Here is a 16,957-nt window from a genome sequence, read left to right as displayed (position 1 = left end):
ATCATAAATCAGAATATCACTATTTCTCACAGTCAAATTCTTCTATAGAAACTACTAGAAATAATCTAAATTTTATCTGTTAATATGGAATAATTACAACTTTATGTTCAAATATTATCTCTATACCCAGAAAAAATATGTGTCATTGAGACAAACTGCTAGAGCAATAGAAATTATAGCTAAACTCAAAATATTCAAAATAAAAGTTTACATCAGAAAAGAATGAGATTTTTTTTCTAAAACATGCATATATTTCATCAACTATTCTTTGCTGAATTCTACTTGTAACTAATTTTTAGACAACATTCAGCTTGTATATTGTAGATGGTTTGAGCTGCCTCTTCAGATGTTTCTTCAATAGTATGGAGGAAACTGCTGTTGTAGTATTTTGCATCCTTTTTTTCCACTAAAAATAAGTATCAGTGGCCAAACATGGACTAATAAAAGTAAGAATAATCAACTTTCATCCCTAAATTCTCTGTTGCCTTTCTCCCTCACTGCTATGCCGTTAATCAGACCTTCCATTCACTACATTTCCTTTCTGCTCTTTTATCTTTCCCCAATATATCGGTTTTTACCATCTTTAATTTTTTTTAAGAAATATTGGGGAAATCATAATTATGTTTCTAAGTTGCTCATTACATAATTTTAAAATTTAAATGGAGTAGTTGTGAATAAAGGTGAAAAGAGGAGTTCCTTGCCATATTTAGTTCTTCCATTATCTTTGCTTCTGTGCTCTAACAAAAGCTTGAGAACCAGGTGCAACAATACTGGGGTAAGGTCTTCTCATAAACCAGGCTTTTTTCTGAATACTGGTTTCTCCTGGCATCCTTGGGCTTTCCTGTTTCATGCATTTTGTGCAGGTTTCTGCTCTTTCAGTATAACCTCGGGCATACTGTGAAAATGACGTTTCAGCTGAAGCTCTGCTGCTTAGGCAAATTTAAGAAGCCTCAAACTGTGAATATTCTAGCCCTCTGCTGTCTGTCATAATTTTCATCCTCAAATCTCCTCCTCAGCTAACAATTTTCCTGAGTAATACTTATTCATAGAGTAGTTAATTTTCTTCTTTTTTTTTTTTTTTTTTCTGTAGCAGAATAAAGGTACCTTTTTTTGCTTGTGCAGAAGAAACACTCTCCTCTGTCTGACATTTGAAAAATGACCATTCTGTTGTCTGCTCTGCTCAGTTTCTAATTATTGATATACAAATCATTTTGCAGCTTTCCACCTGAGCTTTCCTCATTTCCTTTTCCATCTTTCCTCTTGGATTGAAACAATTGAACTGTCATGAGCGTCTGTGTGTGAAAACAAAAGTATGAGTTCTCTGTTCTTTCTTTCTTTCTTTTGAAAAGGTGTGCAGAAAAAAGATTTTAGAATGCTCGCCTAGAAAAGGGGAACACTAATTTTAAGTATTTGGTCACCCCAATTCAAAGGGACAGATTTTGAGTGAAAACATTTTCAGTGTTATTAGAAGGGAGATAATACAAGCATTCACCTTAACCTAGCTCCTTCCTTGCTCACCTCCATTTGCTTTCAAAGGAAAAAAAAAGCATGAACACATCACTATAGCTGCCAAAATGCCCTATTCACAAAACTATTACGTGCATTTAGCTTTCTCTCACCTGAAAAACAGCAAAATTTTGGGTCCTGAAAGTTCTAGCTAGGCTGGTCCCAGACAGCTCCCCCTTGGGTCTTCTCGTGGGGCTTCACCCACTCACCCCACAGTAGAGGACCCCACATCAGCCCCTGTCCCACAGCAGGGACAATCTCCACCCGTCCCTGAGGTGTCACTTGGATCCTCTGGACTGTGCATGGCAGATGCTGCCCGATGCTCACCGGTTGCAGGGACTGCCTGGCCAATGCTGGAGTCAGCTCCACTCCTGCTCCTGGGCATGATCTTCAGCTTTGTTTATGACAGCAGCTGAAAAAGTGGTGGTTAGGGTCTTCTGCAAGTACCCTTTAGGGATGTCACTCTGAAAAGCAGCAGCCATCAGTGCAGAAACATGCACAGGTAAAAGCAAAAACATCTTCAGCTATTAGGTTTTGATTCACAGCTATAGGTGAGTCAGAGTCCTGGAAGAGGATTCTATTGAATCAATATATTTAGGATGAATATATTAAGGATGAATAATTTTAATATTTATCTTAGATATGCTTCCATAGTGAATTTATCACTTAGTGTTCAAAGAAGTGTATCAAAGTAGTGAATGTATCACCCAGTATTTTTATCATATTTGTATCATCATTCCCTGAAAGTGTCCACAGAAAATCATGAACATGTTTTTTTTAGCAATGTTTTCTTTACCTGTTCAGTCTTTTATAGGTTTTATGGAATGCAAATTTACTTTTTATTGTCTTGGACAGTGACTGAAATGCTTTCTAATGGAAAAATAACTCGTACATATCCAATTCCTTTCTGCAATGCAGTGTGTGTTTGTTATGTGCTCACCTAAAAATGAAGGAAAGTTTACATATAAATTTATGTGTGAGAAAGACATCTAAGCTTGTTTAATGGTGGCTAAATCTACAGGGCTCAATTCTGGGGAGAAAAAAGAAAAATAGAAAAATAACAGGAAGCAGGATCTGGGGAGTTCTTACTTCTGCCACAATTCAAAACTGGAATAGGAGTTACCAAGTTGGAATTTGTATTCCTGTCAGATAATTTCTATTACTAGATTTGGATTTTTTGTTAAGTGTAAAGGCATTTTGAAGGAGACAAGGCATGAAAACAAAGTATAGGCAAAGGGGAAAAAATCCTAAAAAACAAAGGTAAAAAATGCAGTTCACATGGCAACAGAAGCATAAACATATTTATTTATTTATTTGCCTTATTGTATTAATTGCTGCAAATTAATTACTACCTAATAAGTGCTTAATATAATATCTCATTCTGAACTCTCTAGTTGCCTGAAGCCCCTTGAAACAGGTCTCCAGGTTTTACATACAATGTTTAAACCTGAAGTTATCAGAACAGGATTATCCAGTCTTAAGGAAGAGCTGCTCTGGTTTGGGCAATGAGAACCCTGGAAACTTGTGCCTGCTTTGGTGCTCACCATAATGGGATTCCTGGTCCATGGCTGTTTCATTTATGGTACAAAGCTAAATGTGGCCAAGGCTGTTCCCTGGCATTGTTTAGTGTCAAGAAATGTCTCATGTTTATACCATTCACTTCCTTCTTTTCCAAAACAGGATGTGTCCACCCAAACTTTCCTGAAGTTCTATCTTTCTACGGATAACCTTCACACAGTATTTCACTTCTTTAGAATGTAATATCAATTTCAGTTTAGAATAAAAATATATTGTTGTTTGTCAAATAAATGACAATCTAGGAGAGGTAGAAACAAATTGTACATTCAGTGTCTGAAAGTATTGCAAGAATGAATTATATACAGGCAGATTCTGAAAACTTTGTGCATAATGAATAAAACCCAATTCTTTTATTCACCATGTAATGTAACTAATTTATTTGAGGTCTTTTAATACATAATACTACTCAAAGTGAATGCAAGATGAAGATTTGTATGATAAATTATAAAAACATAGGTTTAGTAGCTTCTACCTTTAAAATTTGATGAATAATTTTCAGCAAGTTTGCAGATGTTACAAAATTAGATTTAGTTGTTGCACCAGATTATTGGCTTTCAACTCAGAGGAGCCTTGACAGGCTAGAAAAAGGGGCCAGTAGGAACCTCCAGAACTTCAACAAAGGCACAAACCAAGTCCTGCCCCTGGAAGGAATAAAGCCAGGCACCACTAGCGCTCAGCTGAAGAGCAGCTTTGTAAAGAAGCAGCTGGTGGACACCATGTTGACCACGAGCCAGGGACGTGTCCTTGCAGCAGCAAACGCAGCAGTATCTTCTGCCACACTAGGCAGAGGATTACTAGCAGGTTGAGAGAGATCATCCTTCCCCTCTGTTCTACCCTGCTGGGCCATATCTGTTTCCCTGGCTCTTCAGGATAAGGCAGGCACTGACATCATGGAGCAAACTCAGCAACTGGCCATGAAGATGATTTTAACAAGATATATATATTACCTTACTGATTACACTTGTCTTCTTATAAAGATATAATTTGCTATTCATTTTTTTAATGCTTCCTTTAATACTAAAATAATTAATTTAAACAATGTTTGCATTTTCATAAACAGATACATTTATCTGTGTGTGTGAGTGTACAATTTTACATCATACCCTGGAAAATACAAAATACAATCAAAACAATGATTTTGATGGATTATGCCTTTTATTATGATAATTATAATGAAAATACTTAAGAAGGAACACAACAATTTCCTTCTAACACTGAGCAAATAACTTTGAAGGCAAATAGAATTTTTTTAAAATTATGCTTATTGGTATGTCTCTCTACACATTCTTGGGAATAATTAATTTCTCTCACCAACATTGTTAGTAATAAGCCTTCTGTATATTATCAATAAGAGAGCTACATTTCTTGCTGGAAGTGATTTATGTGAAAACTCAGTCCAATTATACTGCTCATCTTCCATCTAGAAATCACTTAAGTAGCTGTGTTCTGCAAGGTTAAAAATACATGCTGATTGTGCTGTATCATCTTTTCTGAAGATAAAGAGACTGTATGCAGCCAGTATATCAAAAATTAGAAATCTGCTTTCATAGATATACATTCATGGTTCTATAGTAAACTGCACAGTACTCGGGTTCAAGAAGGGTCAATCAAATTGTCCCCTTACTGTAATGCACCCCAGGATTATTATAAGAAAGAAAGCAATTCCTCTAGGGAAAAAAATGCACAAATTACTTTCTTGCCTCTGCAATTCTCTGATTAAATTTTTAAAAAACCCAAACTAATGCAAATAAGTACAAGTTCTCCAACTCCCTATGACAGACTTCTAAAATAACTAGAAAGTCTGTCCTCATCTCCTGCAAGGCACTACTAGGCAAAGTCCTGTAGTCCAGTTTCCTCAGTTCATCTCTTCAAAGAAATTTGGTAGTTACTTCTCCTTCCACTGCAAAAAATAAGTTTTGACAGTAATTTTCTCAGGTTTTCATCAGCCCATTCACTAGCTGTGCTTACAAATTTCACAACCCATCCACAGCTGAAAGTCTTTTCACTTTTCCACTGTAAATCTAATAAGAGAATCAGAGATTAAGTGGCCTTCTGTACACTTACATGAGACTGGGAAGAACAGCCATTATCCAGGAGGACACTGCAATATAATCTACTTCACAGCACAGCACCCAAAACAATAATTTCATTGATTTTTGTAAATGACGTCTTAAAAAACATGTGTTCAGTTCTGCTGGAAATGTATTATCTGACTTCCTCAGATCTCCAGGTGAAGGGTGTATTGAACATTTCTCATCAGAGGGATTAATCCAATAATGACAAAAGTATATGACAGCAATTGAATACAAATAGAACTTCTATGCAAATAGATGACATTTATTGAACTTGACATGTCTAAGAGCAGGAAAACTTCACTGCGTTTTTGGCATTATAGTTATTGAAATTTTAAAAATTAAACTTTCCATTGTCTGTTCTTATTTTATCTCTACAGTTTTAAGTGCAAACTGTAGAAAGAGGGAAAAACTACAAGGATTCTTATTAAAAAGGCTGAGTGAATCAAGCCAAGAGATCATAGGAAAAAATGAATATCCTCTGCATTTGGGTTTGTTTACCAGAGACTTCATAAGAGGAGAAAAAGAATATTAACTTAAAATGCACAAAGGGCTTTGTACACTCTCTTCATGTATACACTTGTGGTGCATGCTAAGGCACAGAAAGTTTTCTGAATAAAAAAAAGGAGTTGTCTCAAGATCTGTCTGTTTTTTATAATTTATTCTCTATTCAAATAAAATGTGTTAAATGTATCCCTAATAATATCACTTTCGAAGAAAGTACTTAAAAGCAAGAAACTGGAGAGGAGATGTCTCGGAATTTACTCTTGCAAACATTGACCGAGGCTCAGATTTATATTTTTTTTTTCTCTTCAGTTCTCTTGACTAAAATCTGTAAGGTTGTATTCTCAGGCATTTTCCATACCATAACACTTGTTTCTGTCCTTTCTTCAACATGATTCAATTCTGCTGCACACAATTATATGGTTATGCTGTATCTGAGTTAATTTTTGTTGTTATTCTTATGAGCAACTGCATGAGTGGTTATAAGAACAAGGACTTCATTTGCCAGCTACAGTCCACCAGATTTTCCTGTGGTGCTTCATTTGTGTAAGGATACCAAGAAAAAACAGTTCTAGCAGTGATGTGGTTCAAGTCTGGAATATTTTCTGGTTTGCTTTATTTTTCATTTTCCTTTGATATAAGGCAATCCCCTGCACACTCTGGGTGATCTTTGGAGTTTGAAACAGCCGTTTAAAATTTACAGCTATTCTAAGAAGAAAGAAAAGATTGCAAGCACAATGATTTCTTCCTTTTCAGGGACTTTGACGTGGTGGCATTACCATAGTACTCCAATGTTGACATTCAGCTTTGAGACAACACTAAATAATTGAAATCAATATCTTAACAAAATATATTTGTATCTACCAATTCAGTGAAGACATAATTGCAACTATCACCTGGACAGGGGTTAATGAAAAATTTCAGGATATATACTGGGTAAATTCAATCTTTTCAAGTAAGTCAATGTAGCAAAGGGAAGTCAGAAGGGAAGGCTCTGGAAGAGCATTGACAGGAAAAACTAAATTAAATTAAATTATTCTACTAAAATCCTTAATGAGGCATACTCTTGATTCATGAAATGTTTATCATTTATGTTGCCATATCTATGGTTAAACCAAGGAAACTATTTCTAAAATTACGTTTATCTTGCTATGGGAATGAGGCGATAATGTCTTATACCATAAGAAAAACCCAAATTGGTATTTTTTTTTAGCAGATAATTTTATCTAGCTCACCGATGGTTGCAGTAATGTTGCTAGAAGCACCATGTTTCTGTTTGTTTTAAGAACTCTATGTGATACAGTGTGTATATCTCTGATGGTAAAGAGAGCCAGAATAGCGGTGGCTTCTCTGAAACGTCCACTCCATGGGACTTCAATGTGTTCCTTCACAGGATACTGTAATAGCCCTAAAATAAACTTATTGTTGCTATAGATATCCACACCCAGACACCCATGCACACCCACACAAATGAATTGAAACAGAAAGATGGCCGTTCCATATGTCAAAAAATTGAGAAGATACTGTGCTTCTCCAAATTGCCACTCCTAAACACAGGTCCCAAAGAATATATCTTAATTCATGGATGCTGATATTAGCAGCTTCCAAAACCCTCAAACTGGTGGGAACTTTTGTTTTAGTGAAGACTATTTATCTTATCCAGAACAGACCAGCAGTTCAGACTATCATATACACATTATCATTCTGAATGCATCTACTGTACTGATGACACATCTATCATTCTCAAGAAGAGAGATAATGAAAACATAAACTTCAAAGTCTCTCTTATAAAAAATATTTTCACATCTTTGTGACACATTCACTGAGATAAGCTATGGAAACATTGCAGGTTTGTTAGATTTTTTGATTCATTTTTAAGCCATCATCATAAAATGGATCTTGGCATCTTGTTGTTTTGTTTTTTTTTTTTAGTGTCATGGGATTTGTTTATTTTTTGTTTGTTTCTAATAAAGTTCTTCAGGACAATAATTTTTAAGTTATCCTGAAGTGAGTATAGCATAAAGAAGGCATATAAATAATCTTTGCCTTCTCTCAGAAATACAGGTGATGTGTATTCTTGAGTTTTGGCATAAGGGCTTTTTTTACAATAAATTATTATAGTACCCTAAATACATCACCATTTTATAATTATGACTTCAGTAAATTTTCAACGCTATATATGATTAGTGTATCCCCCTTTTTTGTCCTTTTAATCTTCTGTTCTTAAATGTACTTATCATCTCAGGTATTCAAGACAGAATGCACAGATTAAATATGCAGGTCAAGTTTTCCATCTCTTTTATCTTGAACGTGTTCAAAAAAATCTGTTACATTTCAAATTTCTAGTCCTCATGAATTTCATGACTTAGGTGAATTTTAATCTGATACCGCAGTGATTCCATGTTTCAAATTACTTTTCTATTATACATGTTCATTCTACAGATATATGTGGTGGAAACAAATCATTAGGAATTTTAGGGGAGGATTCACATATTTGTGTTTTATTCTTTCCTCCCTATAGTTTTTCTCTCAGTGTTCACATATAGTTTATCTAAATCATAGTCTTAGGTTCCTTATGCATGCCACAATTGTTTACAGAATTACCCAAAGTAGTGCATGATTTCCAGAACCTCTCTGATTTTTTGTGTGAAAACATTCCTCATAACACAGTGTGCTAAATTAAGAATTTTACCAGAATTTTGATTTGTGAGAGAAAGCTATTTTATTTTTTTTCTGTGTTTATTTTGAACTCACCTGTTTTAATTAATCTTCCAGTAAGATTCAATCTCATTGTAGCCTGTGTGATCTGTTTGGTTACCATTAGTGACACCTGCTTAGAATTTGACAAACAACTGTTACAAATGTGTCTCATATCTCAGTATTGGTCTCCCTACTTTACATTTGGAAATCTTTGTTTATAAACATTGGACTATGAAGAACAATTACGAAATTCCTAGTGTGTAGAAGATGAATCTCATATCATTATTTTAATCACATATATATTATATATACAAGATAATCTGTATGTAAGAGCAAAGTTGCAGTATCTGCTTTGCCAGATATATGATTTATTCTTAGTCCAACTTTGGTTTTTTTTGAAAGAATAATAATGCAAAAGAAATAATTGAAGCACACTTGTGAATTATGGGAATAAGGATTGCCTTTGTGAATATTCTGTTTCATAAATACTTTCACAGATAAACAAATCATCATCTAAAATCTGAATATTTAAAGGTATTTTACTTCTCTGAGGGTTTATAACCTCCAACAGTTTTAATAATTTTCTTTAACAATGATACATTTTATGAGTTTAATTAAAATGTAAATTTTCATCTTTTGTCTAGTCTTTGTGAGTAAACAGTAGACAGATTGTAAGCAATTAATGAATACTGTAATACCAACTTGTAGATATTTTTCCATTTGAAAAATTCCCAAATCACAATTCTAATTATCAAAGCAAGGTATGAAATGCATGAATGAGTAGAACTTATATCCTGGACTTTTCCATAGATATGTTGTGATGCTAAATAGTTAAATAGCATGAAGAGACCAGAAAAACACTGCTCTTTTCTCATAAGTATTTAGGAGTGTTATTCTGGCCAATGAAGATTTTTTGCCATTTAGGCAACTGCCTAAAACATTTAATGAAATGCATGAGCTTATTATGATGGTATGTTTCATTATTAAAATACTTAGTTCCCCCAAAAGAGCATTTTTTACCTTGTTTAGATTCTTTGCACTGAAATAACTTTGAATGGTATTTTGCAAACTCCTTTCGACTTCTTCCAGTTTGCAGGCCTTTTTATTTTCTCCAGAGTTAAGCAGTGCTATTCTGACCTGTTTAGGAATGCTATTAAGACCTACTAATCATGTTATGCTTCCTTCTGTATCACATATTTCAATCGGAATTTTGCATAAACTATGCTAAAGACAAATTAAACCAAATAATTTTTATATGTGACTTCATCTCTCTTTACCAAACAATATTCATTTTGCTATATAAAATAGAACAATAGTGGAAAAATATGAGTCCCACCACATAAAATGTAATGCCAAGCATTTGTCTGTTAGGGAATAAGAATTCAAATTCCCTCTGTCACTGGAGAGAATGTAACCTTTTCTCCCACATCCCAGCTGGACTACTAGAATCCTTATTAAGAAGAATAGATACAGTTTTATCTGACAGTGTGGTTGTGGGGATTGGGGCTTTTCCTTCTTTTTAAGTTCCTTCTTTTTTCAGCTCCCAAGACTAATTTTGTGATTCATGTGGGCCAGTCTGGGATTGGAGGTGACTTGGGAGATGCCTTGCTGAAGGATTTTAAGGAAATCATGTTCTAAATGTTCTGACCATCATGCCAAAGTAAATATGTTCAGGTGCCGAAATATTTATGATGGAAAAGTCAATTGCCTACATAATGTAGTTTCCTGAAACACCAGATGGCATTTGACTGTGGTTTTATTCATTTCAATATATGGGAAGTTAGGCAAAATGAGGGGGTATAAATTTTCTTACAGCTTTAATACTGGTCTTCTTTAATAGAATGTGCACATTTAGGTTTTGATATTCTGTTTGACCAAAATAAAACAAAGAGAAAAAGAAGACATAGAAATGTTTCAGTTCCTGTTAGATTTTCAGGCTGAAATTTAGATCAAAGAATTTTACCCTGGACTAGCTTTATTCTTGTATGTGCAAGTTATCCAAAGGAAAGAAATAAAAAAAGAAATAGTATCTCCCCAGACCTATTCAGAGTTGGCCTTTACTATTTTGGAGCATATTTTCTATCATGGGATCTGAGAACAGAAAATAGTTTCAAGAGCTGCTGTAGAGAAAGAAAATATATAGACTAATAATAAACATTGAAATACAGTTAAAACTACAGTAGTTTTAACTACAGTACTACTGATGCAGAGGCCTACTCCTTTTCAGAAATGCCAGCATATATAAACAGCATTACATTATATCCATTTTATTTGGTTGAATGTTTCCTGAACAAGTTTTGACAACTGCCATATTTGAGACAATCTCCCTTCCAAAGGAGAACAATCTCTTAAATTAACCAAATGTATCTTTAAATGTTCTCCATCCACTCTGAGTACCTACATAAGTCATTCATTGCAGCAAAGGCATGTGTTATAAATAAAAAATTACTATAAATTGCTTTAGAATATTTTCTTACTTGAGTAGACACAGGAGTGGATAGCAAAAGCAAGGCCTCTAAAGAATATTCAGGTCTACAAAGAATAATAAGCTATGCCTTTAAGAAGATATACATGTTTAAATATATAACTTTTTTATATCAATCACAATGGAATAACAATTGAACCCTTCTAAAATAAGTATCTAAGCTACCATAGTTCCAGAGTGAATTTATTTTGTTTTTAAACAAAATTATATTTTGCAAGAGTGCAGCGTCACAAAGAATTAGGGGAGTAACTGAAAGAAAAATCTGCTGCTCCTCTGACTTACTGAAAGTATATTTTAGTGCTTGTAAAATTTTAATTGAATGTCAACTGTATTAGAATTCCTTACCAATGAGGAGTACTTGCCTAGATTATAGGCATCACATTGTATCTTTTATTCCAGAAAAATCTGATCTCTTAAACAAATGTCATCATTCAACTCCTAGCTGATATCCCTTTCTTGCATCTCACATGTATGAAGTTAATTTTTCCCAATGAATGAAGCAAGAGTCATGTTTTGTTTTTATTTTCACTGCTCACAGTTTTCACTTATAAAAGACAAAATCCATAAACAGAAAAAGAAGATTAATTTCATCAAATTCTAGTTGAAGCAAAAAGCTGTTCCTTGACAAAGACCTTGATCAGAGGATAGTGTTTAACGTGTTCCTAACTTGAAATACCCGAGTCATTTCCACTGACAAAGTTCAGTTTTGCTAAAGTGCACTGCTGATTCAGAGCCACTGCTTTTAAGACCTTAATCTTTTAAGGCACAATGAGCATCCAGTGTTACCTCCACATCTGGAAGTGGAGTAAATATAGATCAACTTACCATCATAAAGCTGGAAATGTATTATGCTTGTCCTTTTAGCACAGCAGACATATAATTCATAAGCAAGCAAATTAAGTAGGACAACATTACCACCTTGTTGGACAGACTGACTTTAAGTATCCTTTGGTGACTCATTCTACCCTATTTTATAATAAACTTTTTATATAATCCTTTCCTTGAATATGCCATTAAAGGAGGATGACAGAACGTAGGAGGTGAGAATGACTAGATGAGTATTCAGCACCAGATTGGTATTCCATTAATATGAACTACCATTTCCTTGTCTTTAAAGATAGACATTTGCCTGGATATCTGTAACCATAAAGTTTTATTTTTACTTGACTCTTACATTAAAATAACTCTACATCCTAGTATTTTATTTCTTTTAATCAATAAATAACTTATTTAGAGTCAGCAGAGATTCAAACAGAAATATTATGTTTTCACACCATTATGTTTCCTGCACAGAACACAGAGTATGCTGTACCCTGCTTTCATTTTCCTCAGACACCTAACAAGGAAAAAAAGCCCAGGAAAAGCAGTCTTCTAATAGTTCCATTAAGATTTATTAGACAAATAAAAGTGATCTTTGTAACTACAACTACACAAACAGAAAAAAAACAGTCAGAATTGTCAGTAATTATAATTCCTTAATGTGAATATGCTGGCAGTATTCTGTTCCCTGTAGTCTGTTTCTGTAAAAACAAGTGATCTTTCATCTGACCATTCAATCATACTAAAATACCCCTTAAGACAGTGTTTTTATGTACAAACTTAGTGAGTACACTGGCTAGAGTGAGAATAGGATTTCACACAGAGGTGTTTGTTTTTGTTTGGTTGTTTTTTTTTTCCCCCAGATTACATTACATAGATTCTTGTAACAAGGTTTCCGGTTTTTAAAATCTTGCCTCGTGAGGTTTGCATGATTTTTCCAGGAAAATTTGTAAAATTAAATATAGGGCCAGAAATATTGCCGAGTTATATCTGATTTACCATTGTTTTGTTCAAGACAGGAAAGGTGGTGTGCTGGTTTTGGCTGGGCTAGAGTAAATTTTCTTCCCAATGTCTGGTATGGGGATGTGTTTTGGATTTGTGCTGAAAACAGTGTTGGTAATAGAAAGATGCTGTTACTGCTGTGCAGGGCTTACACAGTGCCAAGTCCTTTTCCCTTTCTGGTACTGCCTTCCTGGTGAGGCAGCTGGGGGTGCTTGGGAAGGTGGGAGAAAACTCATCTGGGACAGGTGATCCAAACTGATCCAAAGGATATTCCATTTCTACATCATGCTTAGGATAGAAAGAGGGGGAAAGAAGGAGGAAGTGGGTGATATTCAGAGTTACAGTGTTTGCCATCCCAAGTCACTGTTAAGGGTGAGGGAGCCCTGCTCTCCTGGGGTGGTTGAGCACCTGCCTGCCCATGGAAGTGGTTAATGAATTTGTTGTTTTGCTCTGCTTGTGTATGCAGAATTTTCTTTACCTATTAAACTTTACCTCAACCCACGAGTTTTCCAACTGTTACCAGTCCAATTGTCTCCCCCACCCTGCTGGTGAGAGAGGGAATGAGCAACTGTGTCATGCTTAGTGGTCAGCTGAGGTTAAACCATGGCAGACATTCATACATTTTGGTTTTAATATTTGACATATATTTTTAGATTAATTAACTGACAGATTATTTTAGTTTCACCATCCTCTGCTATTTGCAAGGTAGACCTCCAAAGTTTCAATTTTCCCAGATTTGTCAAATATCAAAATGTCATATATCAAAATAACCTTTCTTGTCTTTTATCCTCTCCACTTTCCCCTACTTTCTAAATCCCGTGAAGACAGTATGTAAGTAACTTTCATTCTTTTTCTGTGTATAAATTTAGTGTACTTTCAGCACATTTTATGTATACTGAGGGCACTTTGAGGGCAATCCAATTGCAGTCTTGAAGGCGCTTGCAGTTACTTGGTTTTATTTATGTTTCTGGAAGAGAGAACAAAAAAAATGCAGAAGAATGTTTTATGTGTTTCTTCTGTTTTGGATGCCTCAGGTGAAAGAAAGGGGAAGAGAAAAAGAGAGAGAAAAAATGTAGGGAGAGGGGAAGGGAACAGAAAGAAAGGAAGGCGTGGGATAAGGATGAAAGGAGTGTGGGGAGTAGGGAAAGAAGGAAGAAAGGAAGAAAGGGATGGAAGGAGACAAGGTGTTCTCCTGGGATAGTCTAAAAAACAGTGTGGATGCTGCTCATGGAAAAACAATTTTAGGTTTGGATAGAATTCTGAGTTGAAATATATTTGGAAATCTTGTTCAAAATATGTTTCCACTAGGTTCTGCTGTGTTAAATAATACTTTCAGTAATAAAAATAATTCAAATTTTAGCAGATGAATGTAGAAAAAACCTTAAATGCTTAGCTATTTTTCAAGAGAGAGAGTTAAGCAGCACTGCTTCTGTTTCTTCAATAATTCATTTGGCTGGCAGAACTTGGAATGCATTTGTAGCAACAGAGGCTCAGCTCTTACACTTATTTTGAAAGCAATATTACAACTAAATAGGAGCTTATATTCTCCCTTGGGATATACTGAATTGTGTCATTTCCAGAGGTAAAGGAACTAATGTCTGCATGACAAACTCCTCCTTACACGAGACAGTTGTATAGGTTGAAGCTCTTGTACAACTGCCGGCATTTTCAAATCTGTCACCACGAGTCACAATCCTGTACTTATCTGCATCCAGACTAAGTTCTTGATCAGTCAGCAATTTGTGCTTCACATCCTTCATACTGTGGTAAGAAGTTCCTCACATACCAGTTCATTGAATTTCGCCTATCACAGTCAGAAAAATAGAAGGAAAAGATCACAAACAGGGGAAAAAAGAGACAGACTTGAGATATTCTCAAGGAAAAGATATATCCTGTTGTGAATAGACTTAAATGTTTAAAACAACAAACTTCACACCATGGGACAGGATGATGTTTTCGGAGGGCAGAATTCTTAGAGGATCTATCACTTGGTTCTTTAAATAGAAAAAGCCTATGTGTTCCTACTTATAGTCTGTCACTCAACTATCAAAATGAATGGAAATATGATTTTTGCTCTCCCCAGTTTACTTCTCAGGTTTCTTTTACTGTACATTTTCTCTTTAATGGTGGGAGACTTTGGAAAGAAAAACAATTTTCTGCTCTTTTCCTCTTATATATTTACCCCCTTTATATTTCCCCTGCATATTTACCTCTTTGTTTCTCAGTTTTTACATGTCTTACCCTCAAGTATACTCTAAACATAAAGGCCACAACTTAAGGGAGAGTTTTAATGTAAAAGAGACCATTACAGGAGCACAGCTGAGGTTTTTGGAAACTGAAATATCCTGAAAGAGAAATAATCAATAAAAATAAAAGGAACATTTGAAATTAAAGCATTCAATTTATCTGCAGTAGATTCACTTGCTCAGTCTCTACTGCACTACTTCTCAGTGCAGTAATGGTGAAATGGAAATTAAGTTTGGCATCAAGCTTTGTTAGCTTGCTTAATTTATGGGAGGTTCAGCAATTGTGAGTACAGATCATTTACAATGAAACCAGGCAAACCCCCACCCCACTGAGGCTTAGGTTTAGTATAAAAATGATTTTCATATTCCCCTTATTAGCATTCCTTGCACAGCTTCTTGGGACAGGTGGAACCCAGGTCAAATGGTTTCATTACCAAGGAGATACAGCTTCAGTTTTATAACAGTCTTTATTCTGTGTCTGATGCAACCTTGCTGAGCACATAATGGCTCCAAATTGTCTGTTTATCTGCAGCCTTTTTTTTTTTTTTAATTCAATGATGACATTAGACTTCAAGAAGATATCACCTGAAAGCTGACAGCTGCACTTACGAAGCAGAATATCAAACATCAAACATCAAGGAGCTGATGCAGCATCTTTCACTCTAAATTTTGCTACTCAGATTATGAAATAATTTGAAAAGTAAACTTTCATTAGAGTTTAATGTGGTATTATAAAAGCAAAATTACTGTATAAACATTTGAGGATATGCATACATAATAAATAGCATCTGTAATAGGGTTCATAACAATTGTCAAAGTGCAGGAGGGGCACAGAAGATTTAGAAGCAATGTTTTGCCAAGACTTCCATGAAGTCAATGAGAAATTGCCCATTTGCACCACCCCATTTGCACCACATTTTTTATCTATTGTATATTTCAAGTAACTCTACACAAATGTTTTATTGCAAATAATTAAATCAAATTCCAGATTTGTCATTAATCTCATGTAGGCACTGATCTCATAACCTGAAAAGATAAAATTACTTTTTGGCTTTATGGTAAATTGAATTTATTTTCCAAGTAAATTGACAAAAAAAACTGTAATGCTTTCTGATTTGAAATAAACGCTATTCTCAGTTTTTTTAAGTGCTTATTGCTAGATAGGTCACTATTACATCAGCAGTACATTAATCATTATGATAATCACAATTAATATATTTTTAACATTCATAGTATAATCAACAATAGCAAAACAATAGCAAAACAACATATTTCCTCTCATTTTGATTTTAAAATAAATAATTTAGTGAAAAGAAAGGATTATTTATTCATCCACAAATCATAATAATAGGCAGAGTTCAATACCTGTTCAATACCAGTGAATTTGCCTAACAGTGCTATTGTAAGTCTTTTTCATACATCTTTATAACCAGGTGCACAGGTTTGCACATGGAACCCCAGTTCTTCTATTTTGTATGAAGGATTTAACATAAATATATCATTCACATATATGAGTGTATGTTGTTATTGGTGAAATTATTATTGTTGTTATTGGTATAATTTCTGATTTGCTGAAAATAGTACCAAAATATATATTGATTTAAATGAAGCTAATATTATAAGCTTCTCAAATAATAACAAAAGGGTTTTTTTTCAGACTAGTTGCATAGACAGAAAAAATGTGGTAGAGGTGGAGCAGCCATTCTGTCAACTTTTTCTGTGTACCACAGATATGTTCAGCACAGCTATGCAGGTAGGGGTACACAGATAAATTGCTGAAAGAAAAATGTACATGACATCACTGACTTGTGGATTTCATGAAAATATAAGTTATTAACAATTTTTGAAGCTATTGAAATTATTCTGAAATGTGTGCAAGATTTATTGCTTTATTAATTTGTGAAATAGGTCTGATGCTCTAGTTATGCAAGTTAATGTTGACCCCTTTGAAATCATACAAAATAAGGTAATCGTCCAAATTTGTAGTAGAATGGACAGCTTGCATACTTCTAAGGGCTGGTGTATACAAGAAGTGCACAGAGGAG

Source organism: Anomalospiza imberbis, chromosome 2 (genome assembly GCF_031753505.1).
Source record: "Anomalospiza imberbis isolate Cuckoo-Finch-1a 21T00152 chromosome 2, ASM3175350v1, whole genome shotgun sequence".
Classification (NCBI taxonomy): Eukaryota; Metazoa; Chordata; class Aves; order Passeriformes; family Viduidae; genus Anomalospiza; species Anomalospiza imberbis.
Note: the sequence above shows the minus strand (reverse complement) of the source record.